Consider the following 27,392-nt stretch of genomic DNA (forward strand, 5'->3'; position numbering starts at 1 on the left):
GACATATAGCCCTACCCATTATAACAGCAAGTATCCCCCCACAAACATAAGAAATATGTCTGACAAAAGAGTTACTTTGATAGAGTAAATTATAGAGGTTCAAGCCCTCTTCTTTCTAGAATTATAGGAATTGAACCTAATCCTAAGAACTCAAAAATCTTCGTGCTACCAAACTTACACCAAATTCTACAGTAAGGTCAGCTAAATAAGCTATCGGGCCCATACCCCGAAAATGTTGGTTTATCCCCTTCCTGTACTAATTAAACCCCCCATCTTCATCACCATTATATCAACTGTCATCCTAGGAACAATCATAGTACTAACAAGCTCCCACTGACTAATGATCTGAATCGGATTTGAGATAAATATACTAGCTATTATTCCCATCCTAATAAAAAAGTTCAATCCATGAGCCATAGAAGCATCAACAAAATATTTCCTCACCCAAGCCACCGCATCTATGCTCCTTATATTAGGTATTATTGTCAACTTACTACTATCAGGACAATGAACAATACTAAATACCCCCAATTCAATCACATCAAACATGATAACAATCGCCCTAGCGATAAAACTAGGACTATCTCCTTTTCAATTCTGAGTGCCCGAAGTGACCCAAGGAGTTCCATTATCATCAGGAATAATCTTACTAACATGACAGAAAATTGCTCCCCTATCCATCCTATATCAAATTTCCCCCTCCATTAACCCAAACCTATTAATAGCTATTGCTATTATATCTGTCCTAGTAGGAGGCTGAGGAGGCCTTAACCAAACACAATTACGAAAAATCCTAGCATACTCATCAATTGCTCATATAGGATGAATAATCGCTGTAACAACATACAACCCAACCCTGATAATCCTAAACCTAGTAATTTATATTACAATAACTCTCGGGACATTCATATTATTTACACTCAGCACATCCACAACTACACTATCACTATCACATACATGAAATAAACTCCCACTAATCACATCACTCATCCTAATAGTTATGCTATCACTAGGGGGCCTCCCTCCCCTCTCAGGCTTCATCCCCAAATGAATAATCATCCATGAACTCACAAAAAACAATATAATCATCGCAGCAATATTCATAGCAATAACAGCCCTATTAAACTTATATTTCTACATATGATTAACCTATGCAACCGCACTCACCATATTCCCCTCAACAAATATCATAAAAATAAAATGACAATTTGAGAATATAAAAAACATAACCTTCTTATCACCACTAATTGTTATCTCAACTATACTTTTACCCCTCACCCCAATAACACTAACACTATTATAGAAGTTTAGGTTAAAAAGACCAAGAGCCTTCAAAGCCCTAAGTAAGTGCAACTCACTTAACTTCTGAATTTACTCTAAGAACTGCAAGAGTACATCTCACATCTACTGAATGCAAATCAGTCACTTTAACTAAGCTAAGCCCTTCCTAGATTGGTGGGCTATCATCCCACCAAACTTTAGTTAACAGCTAAATACCCTAGTCAACTGGCTTCAATCTACTTCTCCTGCCGCAAAGAAAAAAAGGCGGGAGAAGCCCCGGCAGGGTTGAAGCTGCTTCTTTGAATTTGCAATTCAACGTGATATTTCACCACAGAGCTTGGCAAAAAGGGGACTAAACCCCTATTCTTAGATTTACAGCCTAATGCTTTTATCAGCCATTTTACCTATGTTCATAAATCGATGATTATTTTCCACAAATCATAAAGATATCAACACCCTTTACCTTCTATTTGGTGCATGAGCCGGAATAGTAGGTACTGCTCTCAGTCTACTAATTCGTGCTGAATTAGGTCAACCCGGCACTTTATTGGGAGACAATCAGATCTACAATGTAGTCGTAACAGCCCATGCATTCGTAATAATTTTCTTTATAGTTATACCCATCATAATTGGAGGTTTCCGGGGGTGCCTGGGTGGCTCAGTGGATTAAGCCGCTGCCTTTGGCTCAGGTCATGATCTCAGGGTCCTGGGATCGAGCCCCTCATCGGGCTCTCTGCTCTGCAGGGAGACTGTTTCCTCCTCTCTCTCTGCCTGCCTCTCTGCCTACTTGTGATCTCTCTCTCTGTCAACTGAATAGGTAAAATCTTTAAAAAAAATAATAATTGGAGGTTTCAGAAACTGATTAGTCCCCCTAATAATTGGCGCACCCGACATAGCTTTTCCCCGAATAAATAATATAAGTTTCTGACTCCTGCCTCCCCCCTTTCTTCTTCTCTTGGCCTCCTCCATAGTAGAAGCAGGTGCAGGAACAGGATGGACTGTATATCCTCCTCTAGCAGGAAACTTGGCACATGCAGGAGCATCTGTAGATTTAACAATCTTCTCTCTTCATCTAGCAGGTGTCTCATCCATCCTAGGAGCTATTAATTTTATTACTACTATCATTAACATGAAACCCCCTGCAATATCACAATACCAAACTCCCCTATTCATATGATCCGTCCTAGTTACAGCCGTACTTTTACTTCTATCATTACCAGTTTTAGCAGCTGGTATTACCATATTACTAACAGACCGAAACCTAAATACAACCTTCTTCGACCCTGCTGGAGGAGGAGATCCCATTCTTTACCAACATCTCTTCTGATTTTTTGGGCATCCTGAAGTATATATCTTAATCCTACCAGGATTTGGAATTATTTCACATGTTGTCACCTATTACTCAGGGAAAAAAGAACCATTCGGCTATATAGGAATAGTCTGAGCAATAATATCCATCGGTTTCTTAGGGTTCATTGTATGAGCCCACCACATGTTTACTGTAGGAATAGACGTCGACACACGAGCATACTTCACCTCAGCTACCATAATTATTGCTATGCCTACAGGAGTTTAGGTATTTAGCTGACTAGCCACTTTACATGGGGGTAATATTAAATGATCACCGGCTATACTATGAGCCCTAGGGTTTATCTTCCTATTTACAGTAGGGGGTTTAACAGGTATCGTCCTATCAAACTCATCACTAGACATTGTTCTTCATGATACATATTACGTAGTAGCACATTTTCATTATGTCCTTTCAATGGGAGCAGTTTTTGCAATCATAGGTGGATTCGTTCATTGATTCCCACTCTTTACAGGGTATGCACTAAATGATGTTTGAGCAAAAATTCACTTTACAATCATATTTGTAGGAGTAAATACCACATTCTTTCCACAACATTTCCTAGGTTTATCAGGTATACCTCGACGATACTCCGACTACCCAGATGCCTACACAGTGTGAAACACAGTCTCCTCTATAGGCTCATTTATTTCATTAATAGCAGTTATACCGATAATTTTCATAATTTGAGAAGCCTTCACATCCAAACGAGAAGTACTAACGGTAGAACTCACCTCAACAAACGTTGAATGATTACATGGATGCCCTCCCCCATATCACACATTTGAAGAGCCAACCTATGTACTATCAAAATAAGAAAGGAAGGAATCGAACCCCCTAAAACTGGTTTCAAGCCAATGTCATAACCATTATGTCTTTCTCGATAAAGAGATATTAGTAAAAATTACATGACTTTGTCAAAGTCAAATTATAGGTGAAAATCCTTTATATCTCTATGGCATATGCCTTCCAAATAGGTCTCCAAGATGCAACCTCCCCTATTATAGAACTACTACACTTCCATGACCATACATTAATAATCGTATTCCTAATTAGCTCCCTAGTCCTATATATCATTTCATTAATGTTGACTAGCAAGTTAACCCATACCAGTACTATGGATGCCCAAGAAGTTGAAACAATTTGGACTATCCTACCTGCTATTATCTTAATTCTAATCGCCTTACCCTCACTACGAATTCTCTACATAATAGATGAAATCAACAATCCTTCCCTAACTGTAAAAACCATGGGCCACCAATGATACTGAAGTTACAAATATACAGATTATGAAGACTTAAACTTTGACTCTTACATAATTCCAACCCAAGAACTAAAACCCGGGGAGCTTCGACTATTAGAAGTGGATAACCGAGTAGTCCTTCCAATAGAAATAACTATTTGTATACTAATCTCCTCTGAAGACGTATTACACTCATGAGCCGTACCATCACTAGGACTAAAAACCGATGCTATCCCAGGACACCTTAATCAAACAACCCTTATAGCCATACGACCAGGACTATACTACGGCCAGTGTTCAGAAATCTGTGGCTCTAATCATAGTTTCATGCCAATCGTACTTGAACTAGTACCCTTAACCCATTTTGAAAAATGATCCACCTCAATACTATAAACTCATTGAGAAGCTATACAGCATTAACCTTTTAAGTTAAAGATTGAGAGTAAACCTCTCCTCAATGATATGCCACAACTAGATACTTCAACATGACTAATCACAATCTTATCAATAATTATTACCTTATTTTTTATATTTCAACTAAAAGTGTCAAAATACAACTTTCCAGAAAATCCTGAACAAAAACTAGTGTCTATACCAAAACCCATCACACCTTGAGAAAAAAAAATGAACGAAAATCTATTTTCCTCTTTCATTACCCCAACAATAATAGGACTCCCTATTGTTATTATCATCATTATATTCCCAAGCATTCTATTCCCCTCACCAAATCGACTAATCAATAACCGACTAATCTCCATCCAACAGTGATTAGTACAACTAACATCTAAACAAATGCTGTCCATCCATAACCAAAAAGGTCAAACTTGAGCACTGATATTAATATCCTTGATCCTGTTTATTGGTTCTACCAATTTACTAGGTCTATTACCTCACTCATTTACCCCTACTACTTAACTATCCCTAAACTTAGGTATAGCTATTCCCCTATGGGCAGGAACAGTAATTGTTGGATTCCGACATAAAACAAAGGCATCCTTAGCCCACTTCCTACCACAAGGAACACCACTCCTTCTAATCCCTATACTTGTTATCATTGAGACTATTAGCCTATTCATCCAACCAATAGCCCTAGCCGTACGATTAACAGCAAATATTACTGCAGGCCACCTATTAATTCATCTGATTGGAAGTGCCACTTTGGCCCTAATAAATATCAGCACTACCACAGCCATAGTAACCTTTATTATCCTCATTCTTCTAATCATCCTAGAATTCGCAGTAGCCCTTATCCAAGCCTACGTCTTCACCTTATTAGTAAGCTTATATCTGCATGACAACACTTAATGACCCACCAAACCCATTCATACCATATAGTCAACCCAAGCCCATGACCTCTAACAGGAGCCCTCTCCGCCCTCCTTATAACATCAGGCTTAGTAATATGATTCCATTTTAACTCAATTTACCTCTTAGCTCTTGGTATAACAACCAACCTATTAACTATATATCAATGATGACGAGACATTATCCACGAAGGAACATTCCAAGGTCATCACACCCCTACAGTCCAGAAAGGCTTGTGATACGGAATAGTCCTTTTTATCGTATCAGAAGTTTTCTTCTTTGCAGGCTTCTTCTGAGCCTTCTACCATTCAAGCCTAGCACCAACCCCCAAACTAGGGGGATGCTGGCCACCTACAGGTATCACACCCCTAAACCCACTAGAAGTCCCACTACTTAACACCTCAGTCCTCCTAGCCTCTGGAGTCTCCATTACCTGAGCCCATCACAGCTTAATAGAGGGTTACCATAAACATATACTTCAAGCACTATTTATTACAGTCTCTCTAGGCTTATACTTTACCCTTCTACAAGCCTCAGAGTATTATGAAACATCATTTACAATCTCCGATGGAGTTTATGGCTCTACATTCTTTATGGCCACAGGATTCCATGGCCTTCACGTTATCGTCGGGTCTACCTTCCTCATCGTATGCTTTCTACGCCAGCTAAACTATCATTTTACATCTAACCACCATTTCGGCTTCGAAGCAGCTGCTTGATATTGACATTTCGTAGATGTAGTATGACTATTCCTTTACGTCTCCATTTATTGATGAGGGTCTTATTTCTCTAGTATTAACAAGTACAGTTGACTTCCAATCAACTAGTTCTGGTAACAACCCAGAGAGAAGTAATAAATATAATATTAGCTCTCCTCATTAACGCATCACTAGTGTCCCTACTTGTCCTAATCGCATTCTGACTTCCCCAACTAAACATTTATACAGAAAAAGCAAGTCCCTACAAATGCGGCTTTGACCCCCTAGGATCAGCACGCCTACCTTTTTCCATAAAATTCTTCCTAGTGGCCGTCACATTTCTTCTATTTGACTTAGAAATTGCACTACTCCTACCACTACCATGAGCCTCACAATCAATCAACCTAAATACAACACTCGCCATGGCGCTAGTACTAATTCTCCTATTAGCAACAAGCCTAGCCTATGAATGAACAGAAGAAGGCTTAGAATGAAATGAATAATGATAATTAGTTTAATTAAAATAAATGATTTTGACTCATTAGATTGTAATCTATATTACAATTATCAAATGTCCATAGTCTATATTAACATCTTTTTAGCCTTCACTCTATCCTTTATGGGGTTACTCATCTACCGATCCCACCTAATATCCTCCCTACTTTGCCTAGAAGGCATAATACTATCACTATTTGTTATAATGACATTAACTATTCTGGTTAATCACCTCACATTAGCTAGTATAGCTCCTATCATTCTCCTCGTATTCACAGCCTGTGAAGCAGCCTTAGGATTATCTCTATTAGTTATAATCTCTAATACATATGGAACCGACTATGTACAAAATCTAAATCTACTACAATGCTAAAAATTATTATCCCCACTATAATATTAATTCCCCTAGCATGATTATCAAAACCTAACATAATCTGAATTAATACAACAGCCCACAGCATACTAATTAGCCTTATCAGCCTTACATATCTTAATCAATTCGTAGACAACAACCTAAATTTCTCATTGCTGTTTTTTGTGGACTCTTTATCAGCACCCCTCCTAATACTCACTACATGGCTTCTACCATTAATACATATAGCAAGCCAATATCACCTGTCAAAAGAAACCCTCACCCGAAAAAAACTCTACATTACAATATTAGTTATACTACAACTATTTTTAATCATAACATTCACCGCAACAGAACTAATCATATTTTACATCTTATTTGAAGCCACATTAATACCAACACTTATTATTATTACCCGATTAGGCAACCAAACAGAACGCTTAAACGCTGGACTATACTTCCTATTTTATACCCTAGTGGGCTCCCTGCCCCTTCTAATCGCACTATTATGAGCCCAAAACAACCTAGGTACCTTAAACCTATTAGTGATCCAATACTGAGTACAACCACTGTTAAATTCATGATCAAACGCCTTACTATGACTAGCATGCATGATGGCATTCATAGTAAAAATACCTCTATATGGCCTCCACCTATGACTTCCAAAAGCCCACGTAGAAGCCCCCATCGCCGGATCCATAGTCCTCCCTGCCGTACTCCTTAAACTAGGCGGTTATGGGATAATACGTATTACTATATTATTAAATCCACTGACCAACCTCATAGCTTACCCTTTTATAATATTATCCCTATGAGGAATAATTATAACAAGCTCTATTTGCCTACGCCAAACAGACCTAAAATCTCTAATTGTCTACTCTTCTGTTAGCCATATAGCCCTAGTAATCATAGCAGTCCTCATCCAATCACCATGAAGCTACATAGGAGCAACAGCCCTAATAATTGCCCACAGTCTGACATCATCTATATTATTCTGTTTAGCCAACTCCAACTATGAACGCATCCACAGCTGTACCATAATCCTCACACAAGGTTTACAAACACTCCTCCCATTAATAGCTGCATGATGACTACTTGCTAGTCTAACTAACCTGGCTTTGCCACCCACAACTAACCTAGTAGGGGAGCTATTCATAGTAATAGCCTCATTTTCATGATCTAATATTACCATCATTCTAATAGGAATTAACATCACCATTACAGCCCTATATTCCCTATATATACTAATTACTACACAACGCGGAAAATATACACACCACATCAAAAACATCAAACCATCCTTCACACGAGAAAATTCCCTAATAGCTCTCCACCTATTACCCTTATTACTCCTCTCACTCAACCCTAAATTCATCCTAGGACCCATCTACTGTAAATATAGTTTAACAAAAACATTAGATTGTGAATCTAACAATAAAAGCTTAACCCTTTTTATTTACCGAAAAAGTATTACGCAGGAACTGCTAACTCGTGCTTCCATGTATAAAAACATGGCTTTTTCCACTTTTAAAGGATAGTAGTAATCCATTGGTCTTAGGAACCAAAAAATTGGTGCAACTCCAAATAAAAGTAATCAATCTATTTACCTCCTCAATTTTAGTGACACTATTCATACTTACGATCCCAATCATAATGACCAATACTACTATATATACCAACAAACTCTACCCACAATACGTAAAAACCACTATCCCCTATGCTTTCATAATCAGCTTAATCCCCACAATAATTTTCCTTCATCTAGGACAAGATATAATAATTTCAAACTGACACTGAATTACAATCCAAACTATGAAACTATCCCTCAGCTTTAAACTAGACTACTTCTCTTGTGAGATTAAGAGTCATTTATGGTTTGTCTCCCTCCCAATCCCATCTTGTTTCATTTATTCTTCTCCTATCCCCCTACCCCCCCATGTTGCTTCTCCATGTCCTCATATCAGGGAGATCATATGATAGTTGTCTTTCTCCGATTGACTTATTTCACTAAGCATGATACGCTCTAGTTCCATCCACGTCGTCGCAAATGGCAAGATTTCATTTCTTTTGATGGCTGCATAGTATTCCATTGTGTATATATACCACATCTTCTTGATCCATTCATCTGTTGATGGACATCTAGGTTCTTTCCATAGTCTGGCTATTGTAGACATTGCTGCTATAAACATTCGGGTACACGTGCCCCTTCGGATCACTATGTTTGTATCTTTAGGGTAAATACCCAGTAGTGCAATTGCTGGGTCATAGGGTAGTTCTATTTTCAACATTTTGAGGAACCTCCATGCTGTTTTCCAGAGTGGTTGCACCAGCTTGCATTCCCACCAACAGTGGAGGAGGGTTCCCCTTTCTCCACATCCTCGCCAGCATCTGTCATTTCCTGACTTGTTAATTTTAGCCATTCTGACTGGTGTGAGGTGATATCTCATTGTGGTTTTGATTTGTATTTCCCTGATGCCGAGTGACGTGGAGCACTTTTTCATGTGTCTGTTGGCCATCTGGATGTCTTCTTTGCAGAAATGTCTGTTCATGTCCTCTGCCCATTTCTTGATTGGATTGTTTGTTCTTTGGGTGTTGAGTTTGCTAAGTTCCTTATAGATTTTGGATACTAGCCCTTTATCTGATATGTCGTTTGCAAATATCTTCTCCCATTCTGTCAGCTGTCTTTTGGTTTTGTTAACTGTTTCCTTTGCTGTGCAAAAGCTTTTGATCTTGATGAAATCCCAATAGTTCATTTTCGCCCTTGCTTCGGGCTATGGACATTGGGGAGGGGAGGTGAACCATAAGAGACTATGGACTCTGAAAAACAACCTGAGGGTTTTGAAGGGTCAGGGGTGGGAGGTTGGGGGAACAGGTGGTGGGTGATGGGGAGGGCACGTTTTGCATGGAGCACTGGGTGTTGTGCAAAAAGAATGAATACTGTTACGCTGAAAAAATTAATAAAAAGGGGAAAAAAATTTAAAAAAAAATAAAATAAACTAGACTACTTCTCAATAATCTTCATTCCAGTAGCATTATTTGTCACATGATCAATTATAGAATTCTCAATATGATACATCCACTCAGACCCTTATATTAACCGATTTTTCAAATACTTACTACTATTCCTCATTACCATAATAATTTTAGTTACTGCCAACAATATATTTCAACTCTTCATCGGTTGAGAAGGAGTAGGTATTATATCCTTTCTACTTATTGGTTGATGGTATGGACGGACAGATGGTATGGCGGTGCAAACACCGCCGCACTACAAGCTGTCCTGTATAATCGTATCGGAGACGTAGGATTTATCCTGGCCATAGCCTGATTCCTATCTAACCTGAACACATGAGATCTACAACAAATCTTTAAGACCAAAGAAAACCTAAATATCCCTCTCATAGGCCTACTACTAGCAGCCACTGGAAAATCTGCTCAATTTGGACTCCACCCATGACTACCCTCAGCTATAGAAGGACCCACTCCTGTATCAGCCCTATTACACTCAAGCACAATAGTCGTAGCCGGAGTATTCCTCTTAATCCGATTTCACCCCTTAATAGAACATAATAAAGCTATACAAACCATCACACTATGTTTAGGAGCAATAACAACCCTATTCACAGCAATCTGTGTTTTAACACAGAATGATATCAAAAAAATTGTAGCTTTCTCTACTTCAAGTCAACTAGGACTAATAATCGTAACTATTGGCATTAACCAGCCTTACCTAGCATTTCTCCACATCTGCACACACGCATTCTTCAAAGCCATGCTATTCCTATGCTCAGGCTCAATCATCCACAGCCTAAACGATGAACAAGACATTCGAAAAATAGGAGGCCTATTCAAGGCACTACCATTCACCACCACCTCCCTAATCGTTGGAAGCCTAGCACTTACAGGTATACCTTTCCTAACAGGATTCTACTCCAAAGACCTAATCATTGAGACTGCCAACACGTCGTATACCAACGCCTGAGCCCTACTAATTACTCTTGTCGCCACATCCATAACAGCAGCCTACAGCACCCGAATTATATTCTTCACACTCCTAGGACAGCCTCGCTTTAACCCAACTATCATAATCAACGAGAACAATCCACTCCTAATTAACTCCATTAAACGTCTCCTATTTGGGAGCATTCTCGCAGGATTTTTAATCTCCCACAATATTACACCCACCACCATCCCACAGATAACTATGCCTCATTATCTTAAAACTACGGCGCTTACTGTAACCATCTTGGGCTTCATCCTGGCACTAGAACTTAGCCTTACAATACAGAACCTAAAATTTAAACACCCATCAAATCTGTTTATATTTTCAAACATACTAGGCTACTTCCCCACCATCATCCACCGCCTAATACCCAAAACAAACCTATTTATAAGCCAAAAGTCAGCAACAACATTACTAGACATAATTTGACTAGAAAAAATATTACCTAAATCTATCTCTCAGTTTCAAATAAAATCCTCAATCACCATTTCCAACCAAAAGGGCCTAATCAAACTATACTTCATAACTTTCATCCTCACTCTAGTCCTTAGCTTACTCACACTTAATTTCCACGAGTAACTTCCATAATCACTAATACCCCGATAAAAAGAGACCAACCAGTAACAATAACCAATCAAGTCCCATAACTATACAAAGCCGCAATTCCCATAGCCTCTTCACTAAAAAATCCTGAATCACCTGTATCATAAATAACCTAATCACCTGCCCCATTAAATTTTAACACAACCTCAACCTCAACATCATCTCCCTTCAAAATATAGCAAGCCATCAACAATTCAGACAATAAACCAACAATAAAAGCCCCTAAAACAGCCTTATTAGAAACCCAAACCTCAGGATACTGCTCAGTAGCCATGGCCGTAGTATACCCAAATACAACAAGTATACCACCCAAATAAATCAAAAACACCATTAATCCCAAGAAAGATCCCCCAAAACTTAACACAATCCCACAACCAACAGCCCCACTAATAATTAAAACCAACCCACCGTAGATAGGAGAAGGTTTTGAAGAAAACCCTACAAAACTAACTACGAAAATAACACTTAGAATGAATACAATATATATCATCATTATTCCTACATGGAATCTAACCATGACTAGTGACATGAAAAATCACTGTTGTATTTCAAGTATAAGAACATTAATGACCAACATTTGTAAATCACACCCACTGACCAAAATTATCAATAATTCATTTATTGACCTACCCGCACCATCCAATATCTCAGCATGATGAAACTTTGGCTCCCTCCTTGGAATCTGCCTAATCCTACAAATTCTTACAGGTTTATTCCTAGCCATACATTACACATCAGACACCACCACTGCCTTCTCATCAGTCACACATATTTGCCGAGACGTTAACTATGGTTGAATCATTCGATACATGCACGCTAATGGAGCCTCCATATTCTTTATCTGCCTATTCTTACATGTAGGAAGAGGCCTATACTACGGATCCTATATATTTCCTGAAACATGAAACATCGGCATCATCTTATTATTTACAGTAATAAAAAACTGCATTCATAGGTTACGTCTTACCATGAGGACAAATATCCTTTTGAGGTGCAACCGTAATTACCAACTTATTATCAGCTATCCCATACATCGGAACCAACCTCGTAGAATGAATCTGAGGAGGATTCTCAGTAGATAAAGCTACCCTCACACGATTCTTTGCCTTCCACTTCATCCTACCATTCATCATTTCTGCCTTAGCAGCAATCCATTTACTATTCCTCCACGAAACAGGATCTAATAACCCCTCTGGAATCCCTTCTAATTCTGACAAAATCCCATTCCATCCATATTACACTATTAAAGATATCCTAGGAGCCTTACTCCTAATATTAACGCTCATGATCCTAGTGCTATTTTCACCCGACCTATTAGGAGACCCAGACAACTACACCCCCGCCAACCCACTCAATACACCACCCCATATCAAGCCCGAATGATACTTCTTATTCGCATATGCAATTCTAAGATCTATCCCCAACAAACTAGGAGGGGTGTTAGCCCTAATCTTCTCTATCCTAATCCTAGCCATTATCCCATTATTACATACCTCAAAACAACGAAGCATAATATTCCGCCCATTAAGTCAATGCCTGTTCTGATTACTAGTTGCAGACCTCCTCACCCTAACATGAATCGGAGGCCAACCAGTAGAACACCCATACATTGCCATTGGCCAACTAGCCTCCATCCTCTACTTTACAATCCTCCTAATCTTAATACCAGCGACCAGCATCATCGAAAATAACTTACTAAAATGAAGAGTCTTTGTAGTATAACAATTACCTTGGTCTTGTAAACCAAAATGGAGAAAGACACCTCCCTAAGACTCAAGGAAGAGACAATAGCCCCACCATCAGCACAAAGCTGATATTCTAACTAAACTAGTCCCTGATTTTCCCACCTAATTATTTTTTTTCAATTCATATATTTAACAACATCTACTGCATTTTCTCAGCACACACTTTTCTTTTTGCCCCTATGTACGTCGTGCATTACTGGTTTGCCCCTATGTACGTCGTGCGTTACTGGTTTGCCCCATGCATATAAGCATGTACATATAGTGATTGGCATGACATAAATTCATCTCACTTAGATCACGAGCTTGGTCACCAAGCCTCGAGAAACCATCAATCCTTGTACGATGTGTACCTCTTCTCGCTCTGGGCCCATCGCATGTGGGGGTTTCTATACTGAAACTATACCTGGCATCTGGTTCTTACTTCAGGGCCATGATAGTCCTCAATCCAATCCTACTAACCCTTCAAATGGGACATCTCGATGGACTAATGACTAAAATGTCATGTCAAGAACATGTTCTTTCAAACAACAAGCTCCTAGTTTCATTTATTTTTTCTATTTATTTATTTATTTTTTTTTGGTTTGTATTTCATTGATTTCTGCTCTGATCTTTATGATTTCTCTTCTCCTGCTGGGTTTAGGGTTTCTTTCTTGTTCTTTCTCCAGCTCCTTTACGTGTAGGATTAGGTTGTGTACTTGAGACCTTTCTTGTTTCTTGCGAAAGGATTGTACTGCTAAATATTTTACTCTCAGTACTGCCTTTGCTGTGTCACACAGATTTTGAAACGTTGTGCTTTCATTATCATTTATTTCCATGAATTTTTTCAGTTCTTCTTTAATTTCCTGGTTGACCCATTCATTCTTTAGAAGGATGCTGTTTTGTCTCCAAGTATTTGGGTTCTTTCCAGCTTTCCTCTTGTGATTGAGTTCTAGCTTCAGAGCATTGTGGTCTGAAAATATGCAGGGAATGATCCCAATCTTTTGATACCGGTTGAGACCTGATTTGTGACCCAGGAGGTGATCTATTCTGGAGAAGGTTCCATGTGCACTAGAGAAGAATGTGTATTCTGTTGCTTTGGGATGAAATGTTCTGAATATATCTGTGATGTCCATCTGGTCCAGTGTGTCATTTAAGGCCTTTATTTCCTTGTTGATCTTTGGCTTGGATGATCTGTCCATTTCAGTGAGGGGGTGTTCTAGTCCCCTACGATTACTGTATTATTATTGATGTGTTTCTTTGATTTTGTTATTAATTGGTTGATATAGTTGGCTGCTCCCACGTTAGGGGCATAGATATTTAAAATTGTTAGATCTTCTTGTTGGACAGACCCTTTGAGTAGGATATAGTGTCCTTCCTCATCTCTTATTATAGTCTTTGGCTTAAAATCTATTTGATCTGATATAAGGATCGCCACCCCAGATTTCTTCTGATGCCCATTAGCATGGTAAATTTTTTTTTACCCCCCCCACTTTAGAAATCTGGAGGTGTCTTCACGTCTAAAATGAGTTTCTTGTAGGCAACATACAGATAGGTTTTGTTTTTTTATCCATTCTGATACTCTGTGTCTTTTGATTGAGGCATTTAGCCCATTAACATTCAGGGTAACTATTGAGAGATATGAATTTAGTGCCATTATTAGCCTGTAAGATGACTGTTACTGTATATTGTCTCTGTACCTTTCTGATCTACTACTTTTAGGCTCTCTCTTTGCTGAGAGGACCCCTTTCAATATTACCTGTGGAGCTGGTTTGGTGTTTGCAAATTCTTTCTGTTTTTGTTTGTCCTGGAAGCTTTTGATCTCTCCTTCTATTTTCAATGATAGCCTAGCTGGATAGAGTATTTTTGGCTGTTTTTCTCATTTAGTGCTCTGATTATATCATGCCAGCTCTTTCTGGCCTTCCTGGTCCCTGTGGATAAGTCTTCTGCCAGTCTAATATTTTTACCATTGTATGTTACAGACTTCTTTTCCCGGGCTGCTTTCAGGATTTTCTCTTTGTCACTAAGACTTGTAAATTTTACTATTAGGTGACGGGGTGTGGACCTATTCTTGTTGACTTTGAGGGGGGTTCTCTGCATCTCGTGGATTTTGATGCTTGTTCCCTTTGCCATATTAGGGAAATTCTCTCCAATAATTCTCTCAATAGACCTTCTGCTCCCCTCTCTGTTTCTTCTTCTCCTGGAATCCCAATTATTCTAATGTTGTTTCGTCTTATGGTGTCACTTATCTCTCGAATTCTCCCCTCGTGGTCCAATAGCTGTTTGTCCCTCTTTTGCTCAGATGCTTTATTCTCTGTCATTTGGTCTTCTATATCATGAATTCTTTCTTCGCCTCATTGATCCTAGCAGTGAGAGCCTCCATTTTGATTGCACCTGATTAATAGCTTTTTTGATTTCTACTTGGTTAGATTTTAGTTCTTTAGTTTCTCCAGAAATGGCTTTTATATCTCCAGAGATGGTTTCTCTAATATCTTCCAAGCCTTTTTCGAGGCCGGACTAAGTAATCGGCTCGGGTTCGCTTTTGGGAGATTGTGTTCCCTGAACGCTTTCCATAGAGTTCCGGAGGATGGAAATGAAAACGGCGGCCTCCTAGTCTCTGGCCGAGAGGAGCCCAGAGCCTGGGGCCCCACTCCTCAGTGCGCCCCAGAGAACAGCACCCAATCACTACCGTATCCCCAGTCTCTAGCTGCGCTCCAAGCTCACGCAGCCATCGACAAGTTCAAGGTAACCCCGAGCTGAGAGTTCAGTCCTCGGCTCTGTCTCTGTAGCTGGATTCTCTGTTCTAATACCTGTGAGCTCTGCGACACTCCAACAACCACGATCATTCTGTGACGTGGCGGAACCTGGGGACATGCTGACCCCACGCGGGCTTCACCCTGGCTTAGCCTCTGGAGCAATGTCCCTCAGTGGAAGAGACTTTTAAAAGTCCTGATTTTGTGCTCCGTTCCTCCACCACTTGCCCAGAGACGGCCCCTCCCCCCATGATCTATCTTCCTGTCATTTTAGAATCACTTCTCCACCAGTCCTACCTTTCAGATAGTGGCTGATTTTCTGTTTCTAGAATTGCTGTTCTTCTTCTCTCCGTTCTCCCATTGGATATGTAGGTGTTTGAAATGTTTAGATAAGCTATCGAGTTGATCTCCTACTACGTGATGTAGTCTCAGCCGGCTAATCAAGATTATTATTGTGTGCATTGGTGATGGGCAGTGTTGGTGGAGATGCCTCGATGGGCGCCAAAGATACTTGGGCTCTACGACTGCCAGCATCCAGACTGAGAATTGGCCACAATCAGGACGGTGAGCACAAGAGCTGTCCAAATTGCAATCATGGATCCCTGAACTTGGAACACTATTGGGACTGCCTTCTTCAGTCCACATTGCTTAGTCCCAGGAGAACAGAAAATCCTCCATGGGACTAAATGAAAGCCCTGCCCACATCCTCTCACCTCGCTACAGAATTCAGCAGGCCTTAGGTTTTGTGGAGTGGATTGAAAGTCAGGTTTCACAAGCACACCAGACCCATGAATATTAACATCACCATATTTGGCCCAGACACCAAACACTCTGAATGGAAGGCATGAAGAGACTCTGCAGAGGACGAGCCCACAAGAGAGTGGACAGCCACAACACAACACCAGAGGGCATGTCACACACACCTGAGACTCTCTCAAGTGCCAACCCTTGGGCACTCCATGAGCTCTTCTGTCTAAAGAATTTAGCTTCAGGTTAGATAACAGAATGCACGTTTCGAATACCGAGAAGACAGAGACTTCTGTAGATTCACGTTGTCTTCCTGAAACTGCCCCAAAAGCCTTTCCCGTTGGCTTCACAAGGGGATTGGTTCTCTTCCAACATGCTCCGTGCTTCCTCCCGTGAGCTCCAAACAGATTAGTCCGTCCTGGGACTAAGCTTCTCGGGTGTAGGGACTGCCTTTAATGATTTGTCACCCGGGAAAATGGGGAGGCATTTATGGCACGATTTCTGGAGATGCACGAAGAACTCGTGTCCTCACTGTTGAAGCCTCCAGACATGTCTTTGGTATGGTTGCGGGTGTTAACTCTGAGCTTTCTTCGGAGGGCAGGGGGCACTTTAACTGGTCCAAATAATCCTCATAGGGTATGAGGACCATGAACATGTGTATGGCGTGGAGTTCCCGGTGTGAGTCAGCTTGTTCTCCTGAATCTTTCTTGACATTAGGTTGGTAAGATGGAATTGTGGATTCTTCCCATCTCAAGAGTGGAGAGGGGTGGTGTTGACAGTCCCGGCCAAAGACTACAAATTCAGCCATGGAGAAGGTGACCAAAGATCGCTTCACAAACTGTTTAGGGAAATATCCAGTCTGCTCCAGCGGTTGGGAGTGATTTTGATACTCCTGGCTGACCCAGGACTACTCCATCAAGGTGAAGTGATGAAGCGTGATTTGGTGAGGGGTGGTTGCTAGGACTTCAGAGCTTTGTGAAGTCACAGAAGCTGATTTCACTGAAGCAGCAATCCCATTTTCATGACATATGTGTCCTATGGCTTTAAGTAGAAAGCCCTGGGAAGGAACAAGAAAGAGCCCTGTTAGCCTGACCATGAACTCAGGGTTTTTTTCTGTTTCTTTCCCAGTTCGACTTTCTATATAAAGAGAAAAAGAAAACGATGTTCTGTATACCATTCTTTAGACCAACATTTCTCCAGAGGGAGCAAGGTGTTCCTATTTCCACTGCAATTTCTAGAGATCTCAATCAACAGCGAGGCCTCTTGGCTACCATTAGGTCTCTGGGAGGTTGGATATCCTTGGGTGAGAGGGTCCATTCTTAGCTTCTGGTCACTATGGTTTCTTGGGTGTAAGGTGTGCCTTTGGTACTTGGTCAGCTTGGAATGTGAGGGAAAGAAGAAGGGAAGGTAAGTCACAATTCCAGGAAAACTGCCAGGGCAGGGATGCGTTGTGCTGTCTATGTCCTTCTCTGCTAGTGTCCTGAAACAGCAGTCCCAAGGGATGAAGGCTCTGTCTACATGACATTACCTTAAACAGCGTTGCAAAGGCTTCATGGAGAGTGAAACTCTGCATGATCGCTAGCCGGAAAGAAAGAGGCCTGGTAAGCACTCCTTGTCATCATTAGTTAATGCTACATGCCATTGTCATGGGGAGAGCCATGTTGAGCAACTCTCTTTATTCAGATGAAAATGAAGGGCCAACATCCATGGCCTGCCATGCCCCCTCTAGCATCACTGTGGAAGGAACAGAGATACCCTTTTAAGGGCTAGTGGATAAAGATGATTATGAAGATGATCATAAAGAAGATGATTTCTAAATGAAAATGCAAGCAGACCAGGGGAAATATCCGATTGCTTCACTCCTATGTGGCCCATATGGAATACCATGGATATGAATAGTATTAAGGGAAAATGGAAGGAGAAGATGTCAGTCAGGGAGATGCAGCAGGAGAAACTCAGGAGTTTGGTGACCAACCTGAGGGTTACAGGAGGATAAGACCTGCCATAAGGAGGGAACTGCTTAATGGGTATGGAGGTGTTGGGGCATTATATGAAGATGAGCACTTGGTGGTATATGCAATTAAAGAATCAGGGAACACTATGTTAAAAAACGTAGGATGGATGAAAGGCTGGCTTGCCAAAATTAAGGAAAAATAGTGAATAGAAAGCAAAACAGGCCCTTTCACATGGAGATGAAGGAAGAAAGAGAAGAGAAATGAATTTTAGTTTTATTTTCTTACTGATTAAAGTTGTATGCAATTGGTTTCCTGTAAGGTCCTTATGTGAATTGGGTCCTTGGACATTGTCCATTAGGGTCTTCCCTCTTCCTACATTTTGGGATTAGATGAGAAAAGCTGACATTACTAACAAATGCCTCGAATTGTGGACCAGTTAATTGATTTGAAAGTGGCATTCTGTGTGTTGGGAGATGTTTGAGGACTGCTTCAAAAGCCTCCAAATCTGCTTCAAAAGTCATTACCCGAGACGTCAGATATGTATGACTCATGATCTTGTCATGGTAGTGCGTATGTGTCATGGAATTTATTCTTTTCTCTCCGGTATTGGATTTGCTGTCAAGCTTGTGTGGAGGGAACTTTTAGGTAAGGCTGTTTAATTAATTAATTAATTATTAATTAATTAATTCTTGATAGGTAAGGAGTTAACTTATCCAGTTTTGACGGTTTGTTACTTTGATTCTCAAAGCTTTTGGTTTTTATGGTATTTTCTCTGAATTTTGATTCCATGAGTGTTATTCCTCACATGATCCCTAAATTCTCTGGGATTTTTTTAAGTGTGTGTGTGTGTGTGTGTGTCAGGGAACACTATGTCAAAAAACGTAGGATGGATGAAAGGCTGGCTTGCCGTATATAAGAACATATAGTGAATAGAAAGCAAAACAAGTCGTTTCAAGTGGAGATGAAAAAAGAAAGAGAAGAGTAATGAATTCCAGTTTTATTAATTACTGTTTAAAATTGTATGCAATTGGTTTCCTATAAGGTCCTTATGTCAATTGGGTCTTTAGACATTATAAATTACACTCTTCCGTCTTCCTATATTTTGGGAATAGATGAGCAAAGCCGACATTACCATTAAATGTCTTGAATTGTGGACCAGGGAATTGATTTGAACCTGGCTTTCTGTGTGTTGGGAGATGTTTGAGGACTGCTTCAAAAGCGGTTTACTTTTACTCTCCTAATTCTTTATTATGGTATTTTCTCTGAATTTTGCTTCCATGAGTGCTATTCCTCACATGTTCCCTAAATTCTCTGGGATTTTTTTAAGTGTCTGTGTATGTGTGTGTGTTGAACACAATGCTAAAAAGGATATTTTAAGAGATATGAAGGTGCTCTAATCCAGATCACAATTCACCTTCAAACACAGTGGAAACTCACGTTACATGCCATTCGGTCACATTTCCTGCATTGAATGTCCCTTTTGATCCACTTTTAGAAAGGCAGATTCTGACTAGCCTGCCTGGAACAAACACCAAATTTTGTGTGCCTGGTTAGAGTCGAATTGCCTGTCCCTTTTTCTTGCTTGTTCACATGTTTCTTTACTCTGATGAGTGAGTGAAATCGTATGGTAGTTGTCTTTCTGGGACTGACAGATAAGAAACGGCCCAATGCTCTCTCTCTTTCTGCCACATGTTACAAGGAGCAAGAATGTCATCTTCCTTATGGCTCCATAAGAGTCCGCAGTGCATTTGGAGGACAGGGATATGTTAGAAGTGTCTGGGAGCTCCAGGCCTGTCTTCAGCCATCTGCACAACCAGAAGATGACCACATCAACGGAAACATGACCTAAATGGAGCTGAAGCCTAGAAATCACACTCCACAGCAAAAGAGAGAAGAAGTCACATAGACCATGGGAGAAGGGTGTAGACAGAGCTTCTGGGAGAATTGGACGGTTGGTGCTTCAGAGGGAAGGGAATCATGGCCAAAGGCATAGGCCCAGGGGAGAGGAGCACACTTAGAACCCACAATTTGAATATTGACCCCTAGCTGTTGGCGGACAAAAGGAGAGTGACATGAGTTCTTGCAACCCAAGGGTCTTGAGGCCCAGGGATTCCAGAGCAGCACGCATTGCAGAAAGAGATTGCAGAACTACAGAACACTGTGTATCTTCTGGAGAGGACACCAGCAAGCTACCAGGTGCAGACAGCCTGGAAACCATGATCAGAAAAAATACCTGTTGACACCGTGGTAAGATTATTATTACTTTGTGTACCTTTGTGATGCGTAGTGTTGGTGGAGATGCCTTGATGGGTGCAAAAGATACTTGGGCTCTACGATCGACAGCATCCAGACTGAGAATTGGCCACAGGGAGGACGGTGAGGACATTAGCTGCCCAAACTGCAATCACGGATTGCCAAACCTGGAACACTGTTGGGACTGTCTTCTTCAGGCCAGTTGCTTAGGCCCAGGAGAACAGAAATTCCTGCAGTGGACTAAAAGAATGCCCTGCCAACATCCTCTCCTTGGCCACAGAATTCAGCAGGCCTTATGTTTTGTGGAGTGGGTTGAAAGTCACGTTTCACAAGCACACCAGACCCACGAAGCTTAACGTCACCATATTTGGCCCAGACAACAAACACTCTCCATGGACAGCAGAGGATGAGCCCACAGGACTGTGGACAGCCACAACACAACCCCATAGGGCATGTCACACACACCTGAGACTCTCTCAAGTGCCAGCCCTTGGGCACTCCTTAAGCTCTTCTTTCTAAAGAAATAAGCTTCAGTGTAGATAACAGAATGCACGTTTTGAATACTGAGAAGACAGAGACCTTTTGTAGATTCACGTTGTCTTCCTGAATCTTCCCCGAGTGCCTTTTCCCTTGGCTTCACATGGGGATTGGTTCTCTTCCAACATGCTCCGTGCTCGCTCCTGTGAGCTCCAAACCGATGAGTCCATCCTGGGCCTAAGCTTCTAGGGTGTAGGGTCTGCCTTTAATGTTTGGTCAGCCGGGAAAATAGGGAGGCATTTATGGCACGATTTCTGGAGGTGCAAGAATAACTTATGTCCTCACTGTGAAGCCTCCAGGCATGTCTTTGGTATGGTTGCGAGTGTTAACTCTGAGCTTTCCTAGAGCGCGGGGAGGCGCTTTTCCTGGTCAGAAGCATCCTGATAGGGTGTGAGGACCATGAGCATGTGTATGGCGTGAAGTTCCCCGTGTGAGGCTGCTAGTACTCCTGACCCTTTCTTGACCTTAATTGGGTAAGATGGAATTGTGGATTCTTGCCTTTCTCAGGAGTCCAGAGGTGTGGTGGTGACAGTCCTGGCCAAAGACTACAAATTCAGCCATGAAGAAGGTGACCCCAAATTGCTTCACAAACTGTCTTGGGGAAATACCCAGTCGGCTCCAGGGGTTTGGAGTGATTTTGATACTCCTGGCTGACCCAGGACTACTCCAGCCAGGTGAAGTGATGAAGCATGCTTTGGTGAGGAGTGGTTGCTAGGACCTCAGTGCTTTGTGACGTCACAGAAGCTGACTTCACTGAAGCAGCAATCCCATTATCATGACAAATGAGTCCCATGGCTTTAAGTGGAAAGACCTGGGAAGGAACAAGAAAGAGCCCTTTTAGCCTGAACATGAACTCAGGGGGTCTTTTCTGTTTCTTTCCCAGTTCCCCTTTCTTTACAAAGAGAAAAGAAAACGATGTTCTGTATACCATTCTTTAGACCAACATTTCTCCGGAGGGAATATGGTGTTCCTATTTCCACTGCAATTTCTAGAGATCTCAATCAACAGTGAGGTCTCTTGGCTACCATTAGGTCTCGGGCAGGTTGGATATATTTGGGAGAGAGGGTCTATTCTTAGCTTCTGGTCCCTATGGTTTCTCGGGTGTAAGGTCTGCCTTTGGGACTTGATCAGCTTGGAAGTTGAGGGATGGAAGACGGGAAGGGAAGTCACAATTCCAGGAAAACTGCCAGGGCTGGGATGCATTGTGCTGTCCGTGGCCTTATCTGGTAGTGTTGAAACAGCAGTCCCAAGGGATGAAGGCTCTGTCTACATGACCTTACCTTAAACACCGTTGCAATGGCTTCATGGAGAGTGAAACTCTGCATGATCGCTACCCGGAAAGAAAGAGGCCTTGTCAGCACTCCTTGTCATCATTACTTAATGCTACATGCCGTTGTCATGGGGAGGGCCATGTTGAGCAACTCTCTTTATTCAGATGAAAATGAAGGGCCAACATCGATGGCCTGCCATTCCCGGTCTAGCATCACTGTGGAAGGAGCCGAGATACCCTTTAAAGGGCTAGTGGATAAAGATGATTATGAAGATGATCATAAAGAAGATGATTTCCAAATGAAAATGCAAGCAGACCAAGGGAAATATCCTATGGCTTCACTCCTATGTGGCCCATGAGGTGTAACATGGACATGAATAGTAGTAAGGGAAAACTTAAGGAGAAGAAGTCAGTAAGGGAGATGCAGCAGGAGAGACTCAGGACTTTGGGGACCAAGCTGAGGGTTACAGGATGATAAGACCTGCCATAAAGAGGGAACTGCTTAATGGGTATGGACGTGTTGTGGCATTACATGAAGATGAGCACTTGGTGGTATATGCAATTAAAGAATTAGGGAATACTATGCCAAAAATCATAGGATGGATGAAAGGCTGGCTTGCAGAAATTAAAAAAAAATAGTGAATAGAAAGCAAAACAGGCCCTTTCACATGGAGATGAAGGAAGAAAGAGAAGAGACATTCATTCTAGTTTTATTATCTTACTGATTAAAGTTGTATGCAATTGGTTTCCTGTAAGGTCCTTATGTGAATTGGGACTTTGGACATTGTCCATTAGGGTCTTCCCTCTTCCTACATTTTGGGTTTAGTAGAGAAAAGCTGACATTACTAAAAAATGTCTCGAATTGTGGACCCGTTAATTGATTTGAATGTGGCTTTCTGTGTTTTGGGAGATGTTTGAAGACTGCTTCAAACGCCTCAAATGCTGCTTCAAATGTCATTACATGAGACGTCAGATATGTATGACTCATGATCTTGTCATGGTAGTGTGTATGTGTCTTGGAATTTATCCTGTTCTCTCCGGTATTGGATTTGCTTGCATGTTTGTGTGGAGGGATCTTTTAGTTAAGGCTGTTTAATTAATTAATTAATCAATTCTTGATAGGTAAAGGGGTTAACTTATCCTTTTGGACGGTTTGTTTTTGTTTCTCTAAGCTCTTGTTTTTTATGGTATTTCTCTGAATTTTGCTTCCATGAGTGCTATTCCTCATATGCTCCCTAAATTCTGTGGCATTCTTTTAAGTGTGTGTGTGTGTGTGTGTTTCTGTGTGTGTGTGTGTGTGTTGTACAAAATGCTAAAAATGATATTTTAAGAGATATGAAGCTGCTCTATTCCAGATCACAATTCACTTTCAAACACAATGGAAACTCACGTTCCATCCCGTTCAGCCACATTTCCTGCATTGAATGTCCCATTTGATCCACTTTTAGAAAGGCAGATTCTGACTAGCCTGCCTATAACAAACACCAAATTTTGTGTGCCTGGTTAGAGTCGAATTGCCTGTCCCTTTTTCTTGCTTGTTCACATGTTTCTTTGCTCTGATGAGTGAGTGAAATCGTATGGTAGTTGTCTTTCTAGGACTGACAGATAAGACACAGCCCAGTGCTCTCTCCCATTCTTCCACATGTTACAAGCAGCAAGAATGCCTTCTTGCTTATGGCTCCATAAGAGTCCGCAGTGCATTTGGAGGACAGGGAGATGGGAGAAGTTTCTGGGATCTCCAGGCCTGTCTTCAGCCTTCAGCCCAACCAGAAGTTGACCACATCAATGGAAACATGGCCTAAATGGAGCTGAAGCCTAGAAATCACACTCCACAGCAAAAGAGAGAAGAAGTCAGAGACCATGGGAGAATTGTGTAGACTGAATTTATGGGAGAATTGGACAGTTGGTGCTTCAGAGGGCAGGGAGCTATGGCCAAAGGCATAGGCCCAGGGGAGAGGAGCACACTTAGAACCCACAATTTGAATATTGACCCCTAGTTGTTGGCGGAGAAAAGGAAAGTCTCTGAAGGACATGATTTCTTGCAACCCAAGTGACATGAGGCCCAGGGATTCCAGATCAGCATCCTTTGAAGACATAGACTCAGAACAGCAGAACACTGTGTATCTCTGGAGAGGAAACCGGCAAGCAAAAGACCTGGGATGGAACAAAAAGATCCCTGTTTTCCTGATCATGAACTCAGGTGGTGTTTTCTGTTTCTTTCCGACATTCACTTTCTATACAGAAAGGAAAACGAAGTTCTGTATACCATTCTTTAGACCAACATTTCTCCAGAGAGAGCAAGTGTTCCTATTTCCACTGCAATTTCTAGAGATCTCAATCAACAGCGAGGCCTCTTCGCTACCATTATGGTTCTGGGAGGTTGGATGTCCTAGGTGAGAGGGTCCATTCTTAGCTTCTGGTCCCTATGGTTTCTCGGGTGTAAGGTCTGCCTTTGGTGCTTGGTCAGCTTGGAAGGTGAGGGAAGGAAGATGGGAAGGCAAGTCACAATTCCAGGAAAATTTCCTGATCAGGGATTTATTGTGCTGTCCGTGTCCTTATCTGCTAGTGTCCTAAAACACCAGTCCCAAGGGATGAAGGCTCTGTCTACCTGACATTCCCTTATACAGTGTTGCAAACGCTTCATGGAGAGTGAAATTCTGCATGATCGCTACCACGAAAGAAAGAGCCTGGTTCAACACTCCTTGTCGTCATTAGTTAATGCTACATGCGGTAGTCATGGGGAGAGCCATGCTGAGCAACGTTCTTTATTCCGATGAAAATGAAGGGCCAACATCGATGGCCTGCCATTCCCGGTCTAGCATCACTGTGGAAGGAGCCGAGATACCCTTTAAAGGGCTAGTGGATAAAGATGATTATGAAGATGATAATAAAGAAGATGATTTCCAAATGAAAATGCAAGCAGACCAAAGGAAATATCCGATGGCTTCACTCCTTTGTGGCCCATGAGGAATACCATGGACACGAATAGTCATAAGGGAGAACAGAAGGAGAAGAAGTCAGACAGGGAGACGCACTAGGAGAGACTCAGGACTTTGGGGTACAAGCTTAGGGTTAGAGGAGGATAAAGCCTGCCATAAAGCTGAAACTGCTTAATGGGTATGGAGGTGGTGTGGCATTTTATGAGGATCAACACTTGGTGTTATATTCCATTAAAGAATCAGGGAACACTATGTCCAAAAACGTAGGATGGATGAAAAGCTAGCTTGCTCAATATAAGAAACAATAGTGAATAGAAAGCAAAACCGGCCGTTTCACATGGAGATGAAGGAAGAAAGAGAAGAGAAATGAATTCTAGTTTTATTATCTTAATGATTAAAATTGTATGCAATTGGTTTCCTGTAAGGTCCGTATGTGAATTGGGTCCTTGGACAATGTCCATTAGAGTCTTCATACGTCCAACATTTTGGGATTAGATGAGAAAAGCTGACATTACTAACAAATGTCTCGAATTGTGGACCAGTTAATTGATTTGAATGTGGTTTCTTTGTGTTGGGAGATGTTTGAGGATTGCTTCAAAAGCCTCAAAAGCGGCTTCAAAAGTCATTTTGAGATGTCAGGTATGTATGACTCATGATCTTGTCAGGGTAGTGCTTAGGTGTCTTGGAATTTATCCTTTTTTCTCTGGTATTCGATTTGCTGGCATGCTTGTTTGGTTGGGTCTTTTAGGTTAGGTTGTTTAATTAATTAATTAATTAATTAATTAATTAATTAATTAATTCTTGATAGGAAAGGAGTTAACTTATCCAGTTTGGATGGTTTTTTACTTTGATTCTCTAAGCTTTTGTTTTTTTGACAATTTCTCTGAATTTTGCTTCCATGAGTGCTATTCCTCACTTGCTACCTAACTTCTGGGGGATTCTTTTGAGTGTGTGTGTGTGTGTGTGTGTGTGTGTGTGTGTGTGTGGGTGGGTGTGGTTCAAAATGCTAAAAATGATATTTTAAGAGATATGAAGCTGCTCTATTCCAGATCACAATTCACCTTCAAACACAGTGGAAACTCACGTTCCATCCCGTTCGGCCACATTTCCTGCATTGAATGTCCCATTTGATCCACTTTTAGAAAGGCAGATTCTGACTAGCCTGCCTGGAACAAACACCAAATTTTGTGTGCCTGGTTAGAGTCGAATTACCTGGCCCATTTTCTTGCTTTTTCACATGTTTCTTTACTCTGATGAGTGAATGCAAACGTATGGAAGTTGTCTTTCTGGCACTGACAGATAAGACACAGCCCAATGCTCTCTCACATGTCACAAGGAGCAAGAATGCCTTCTTGCTTATGGCTCCATAAGAGTCTGCAGTGCATTTGGAGGACAGGGAGATGGGAGAAGTGTCTGGGAGCTCCAGGCCTCTCTTCAGCCATCAGCACAACCAGAAGATGACCACATCAATGGAAACATGGCATAAATGGAGCTGAAGCCAATAAATCACATTCCACAGCAAAAGAGAGAAGAAGTCACAGAGACCATGGGAGAAGGGTGTAGACAGAGCTTATGGGAGAGTTGGGCAGTTGGTGTTTCAGAGGGTCAGGAGCCATAGCCAAAGGCAAAGGCCCAGGTAGAGGAGCACACTTAGAACCCACAATTCGAATATTGACCCCTAGCTGTTGGCGGACAAAAGGAGAGTGTCTGAATGACATGAGTTATTGCAACCCAAGGGTCTTGAGGCCCAGGGATTCCAGAGCAGCATGCATTGCAGACACTGACTCCAGAACTGCAGAACACTGTGTATCTCCTGGAGAGGACACTGGCAAGTAACCAGGTGCAGACAGCCTGGAAATCATGATCAGAGACAATACCTGTTGACACCG

General features: G+C 41.3%; 2 pseudogenes; one reads left to right on the forward strand and one right to left on the reverse strand.

Moving 5' to 3' along the window:
- The first annotated feature begins 1,716 nt into the window (after nucleotides 1–1,716).
- LOC123935907 lies at nucleotides 1,717–8,114 on the forward strand (annotated as a pseudogene).
- A 1,715-nt stretch (nucleotides 8,115–9,829) lies between these two features.
- Nucleotides 9,830–13,140, reverse strand: LOC123935908 (annotated as a pseudogene).
- Between the last annotated feature and the right edge of the window lie 14,252 nt (nucleotides 13,141–27,392).

This window comes from Meles meles, chromosome Y (assembly GCF_922984935.1).
Source record: "Meles meles chromosome Y, mMelMel3.1 paternal haplotype, whole genome shotgun sequence".
NCBI classification, from domain to species: domain Eukaryota; kingdom Metazoa; phylum Chordata; class Mammalia; order Carnivora; family Mustelidae; genus Meles; species Meles meles.